This window comes from Fukomys damarensis, unplaced genomic scaffold (assembly GCF_012274545.1).
Source record: "Fukomys damarensis isolate Sample0158 unplaced genomic scaffold, DMR_v1.0_HiC HiC_scaffold_26, whole genome shotgun sequence".
In the NCBI taxonomy this organism is placed as follows: domain Eukaryota; kingdom Metazoa; phylum Chordata; class Mammalia; order Rodentia; family Bathyergidae; genus Fukomys; species Fukomys damarensis.
In genome coordinates this window covers 428,381-433,158 of record NW_022900938.1, presented here as the reverse complement: position 1 = coordinate 433,158, position 4,778 = coordinate 428,381, and positions in this window count along the sequence as shown.

Sequence of the window (4,778 nt, the reverse complement as noted above, 5' to 3'; positions counted from 1 at the left end):
CAGGGCTGTTTGTTACCTGTGTTTATTTATTATTTATTTCTGTGTTTTCAAGCTGGTCTCCCCTGTAGTCCCTGGGTCCCGGGTGTGTCTGCGGAACCCTGTGAGAGGCCTCGAGGGTGCTGTGCAGCCCTGTGAGCGCACTGGCCCTGGCCTCTGTGCGGATGGGTTTGCGGCTGTCTTCGCACTTGCCCTCTGCTCTGGGAGCTTCGCCCTGTGCCCGTAGAGGGGCTCGTGCCTTCTCCAGGTCCCCAGCCCTGGCACACGCCGGCCTGGGGCCTCCAGCCTGGGCTCCCTTGCCAGGGCTCCCTGCTTTTCTGTGTGCCCCACTGGCAGCATCTCCTTCTTCCCAGCCACAGCTCCCTCGGTCTCACCTGCTGGTTTGTTCTGTTTTGTTTTATAGCATCACTGGTAAACTTTCCTCATTTTCATGGTGGGCATTGAACCTGAGCTTTTGCACTGAGTTGCATCCCCAGTTCTTTTTTATTTTTCATTTTCAGACAGGGTCTAAGTTCCCCAGGGTGGGCTGAAACTAGCAGTCCTCCTGCCTCAGCCTCCCATAGTGCTCTGTTTCTGTCTTGGTCAGCTCTTTTATTGCCCTTGTTCCTGGCCTCCGTAGTGCTGTCTGGCCCAACACAAGTGACAGATATTTTCTCTTTTTTCTGGTTCTTATCGCTAACTATAACAGGACACTGCTTTTGCTTTTGTGGTGAGAATACCACTGCTTTTAACTATGACAGCACACTTGTTTCTGCTTTGGGGTGGACAGTGGTCAGCTCTCCCATTGCTGGTATAAAACACCTGACCTGCGCAGCTTCAGGAGGAGAGGTTTAACTTGGCTCACAGTTTAGAGGGTTCAGTCTGTGGCTGTCTGGTGGAAGGGTAAATAGAACAAGGCACTCCCTTCATGGTAGCCAGGAAGCAGAGCCTAGGGACAGCCAGAAGGAAGGGACCCCAAGTGTGGACCAAGTGTGGACCCCGAGGCCACCAGACACACCTCAGGGCCTGCCTTCCCGACCCAGCAGCTCCCCAAGGGCTAAGCTTAACTGCCATGGGGTGATCTCTGGCTACAGCGTCACCCGTGCCACAAGCTCCCATGGTAGATACGAGAAGAAACATTTTTTATTCATGTGGGGCAAGTGTGGGGGCTTTGAAGTCTCTCAGCTGTGTCTTCAGCTCACTGTGCACCTATTGGTTTCCTTACTTTGACAGCACAGTCTGACTCCTTTGACTCTTGTGCACAAGCCTAGACTTACCAAGTGCTTTCCTTTTGACTCTTCACTGAGTGTAGTTTTTAGGGAAACATCTCATGGGTAATGAAAACCGTGTCCCAACAACCCAACTAAACTTGAATGTTCTGAAATGTATGTAAAGAGTCTCAAAACATGTCTTTCAGGTCACAGTCCTCAATAGAAAAAGAAATAAGTGCACTAAAATAACTCAAACTTGGGCTGGGGATTTAGCTCAGCGGTTCGGTGGCCTATCTTGTAAGCATAAGGACCCAAGTTCGGTCCCTGGTACCACACACACACACACACACACACACACACACACACACAAATTCAAACTTTATCATAGCCCCAAACTGATAATTAGTTGCTGATAATAGGAGCATGGTAATGACAAGATACTCACTGGTTAGAAATTTTCTGTAGCTATTCAGATCATCAATGCAAGGTCCCTTCTTTCATCCCTTTGATTACCATGTGGATGTGATGGCTGGTTCTCTAGCTGCCATCTTGAGCTGTGAAGATGCTGTAGGGGCAGCTGTGTGCTGGGGGGGAGAATGCTTGTTGGATGAGAAGCAAAATCACACCTGCCCAGACTACAAACCTCTGGACTTTGATGTAAGAGAAAAAGTTACACTTCTCTGAACACAGTTCAATTGTACATTGTTATTTGATTTAAATGTCTGGAATATTTTTGCATATTAGAAGCTTGCAAGAAATTTTCTATAGATTATTATTTTAATTTTCTAAGTATTATTTAAAGTGCACGCATGCCTAAGTCCGAGCTGCACAGGGACTTGAGCACCTGTGAGTGTGGGTACCTGCAGGGTTCCTGGAACGGATTCCCCGCGGATACGGAAAGAGGACTCTGAGCCAAGCTTTCCGTAAAGAGTAGAACGCGGGTCACAGCTGAAACTGCCTTTTAGAAAGTTTTAATTGATGAGGAAGTTTAGGTAGGTGCAGGACTTACTCTACGGATCCTGTTAATTTGTACTGATCATTCTCTTGGAGGAACTGTGTTCCCCTGCTGAGGGCGGTTGGTGCGCGACGGCAGAGCGGGGCTTCTTCCCGTGCGTCCTCTGGGAGGCGGCCCGGGCCGCGGCCTCGCGCAGCAGCGGTGTCTGTTACGATCTCTGAGGAACTTTTTCCCAGTAGCGTTTATTTGTACACGGATTCCTATTTATTCATATTGTCTCCAGAATGACAGACTTTTGTGTAGTTTTTAATAAAAGGCAATGTTATGCGGTATATTTTCACGACAGATGTTAACACCTAAGTGGGTATGGTATTGTGTAGTGTACAGTGCGCCCTGCGCGTAAGGAAATAAACGTTGGGGGTCCGAGCCGGCGTCCGCGCCTGTGCGCGCCCTAACTCGCTCTGTGCCCTGCAGTTTCTGCTGGGGCCGGGGCGCCGGGACATCCGCAACGTGAGTGGCTGGAGGGGTGACGCGTGGAGAAGTCCCAGGCCCTGCGGCCGCAGACGGGACCCGAATCGGCCAGGCAGATCAGCTGTGTGGACGGACGGAGTGGAGCCCGAGGAGCCGCCACCTGGGCCCTGGTTAGGGGAACAAGAGGGCGACCCAGGCAGTCGGGGCCACCGAGGGGAATGAGCAGAGCCTCCCGATTCCCGCACCGCTTTCCCTCACCGCAGCTGCAGGGCCCTGGCCGCGTTTTTCTGCTGGCTTTATTGTACTTTGAAGAGATGAGCATGAGCAAACCATTCTCTTCAGCAAACTCACCTGCACAGAGAGAGCGACCGTCACCTCAGGGAGAGCGCAGTGCAGGAGGCGGCTCCAAGGTAAATTCCTAAAGAGCCAGCGGTGCACAGCTGCGAGAGGAGATGGGCCCGAGACATTGCTGGGATGAACTAGAGTGAGCCTGGGACCAGGTGAAACCCAGAAGAAGTGATATTAGGAAACCACAGAGCAGCACTGAATGGACGGCAGCCCAGTGGGAAGCAAAAAGAAACCGCAACCCTGTAGACCCACAGCCTGAGTAGGAGGCCTGGGCTCAGCCACAGGACCAGGACGCAGATTCAATTCCCAGCATTTCCATGTGGAATCAGTGCCAGGACGGCAGCCACTGCAGAGGCCCCTCTCAGGGAGGGAGACGGGGCCAGCAGGAGGAGCCCCTAAGAAGAGCCTTTTCCCTCAGTATGTGGGATGTTAAGAACCCCACAGTCTAAAACCTCCAAAACCACAGCTGCTTCTCTCCAGGGAGCTGCCTCTGCAGGAGCCCGAAATGCCCCGCGGCTGGGTCACAGGGCAGCACTCAGGCTGCACCGCCTCTGTTGGCTACTGGACAGCGTGAAGCCCAGGTGGTAGTGAGCGTGTTCGGCCAGGTGGAGGGGCACACACACACACACACACACACACACACGTGCACATGCACACACATGGCAGTCTGAACATGTGACAGAAGGAGAGCTAAGCAGTGTGAGGTTTGGGGGAGAGGGTGACTCTGGGGATGTCACTTCTGGGGTGGGTCCCAGCTCATCCCAGCACAGACCCCCTGCACCCACTGCCCCTGCCCTGTACAAGGCTTTCAGAGTAAACTTGCAGACCCTGGTCAGCCACACCTGCAAGAGTCTGGTCTGGTGATCTCCAGAGTTCGGCTCACAAGCTGGACTTGCATCCACACTATGCAAGTGAGAGGGCAGGCGCACAGCCCAAGTTCTTCTTGTGGTGTTCAGTGTAATCCAGTCCCAGTCCTTGCCCTAACACACACATCTGTAACCATCGAGAGGCACAGCTCAGCCTGCAGACTGTCCTAGATAGTTTCTCCTACTGGAACGGAGGCCGAGACCTCTGGACTGAAAAAGATATTCAAACCCTCCTTATATCCAGCAAAGCCCGATAGTAGAAGTCTCTGGGAAATAATTGTCTCCATTATAAATACCCCATGATGAGGAATGTAGTTTTTATTTTTTAAATTTTGTTTTAGCATGTGTGTGTGTGATTGCTTCTGGTTATATTGCGTTCTTTCTTGTTACGTGTATTAATCAGCTTTACCATTCCAAGAACAAAATATCTAACATACGCAACTTAAAAGAAGACAAGTTTAATTAGCTTATGGTTTCAGGAGATTCAGTCTGTGGTTGGAGAGTTTTAAGGCAGAAACATGGTGAAACAAGGCTGCTTACTTCAGAGTGGTCAGGAAGCAGAGTGGCCAGGGCCGGGGACAAGAGGTATTTCCAAGGTCGCACCGTGACCCACCCAGACACACCCAGAAATGTGCTTCCCTAATTCCCTAAGTGGCTCAAAGCTAGTCAAGGTGACAAGCAAGCTTAATTGTCACATTTCACCCTTGTCAGTTTGACACTGAAGTACATTTTCTTGAATCATACTCTCCAAATAAAGACAACCAGTTCATAGTTCTGCCTAACATGATACAACTATCCTGTATACAAGTGAAAGTGTACTAATCTTTTCCCCAAAGTCTCAGCAGCTCTAGAATTTCTCAAAAGTTCAAGTGCAGGGCCAGGGATTTAGCTCAGCGGTTCTGCATCCTACCTCACAAGCATAAGGTCCTGAGTTCAATCCCTGGTACCAAA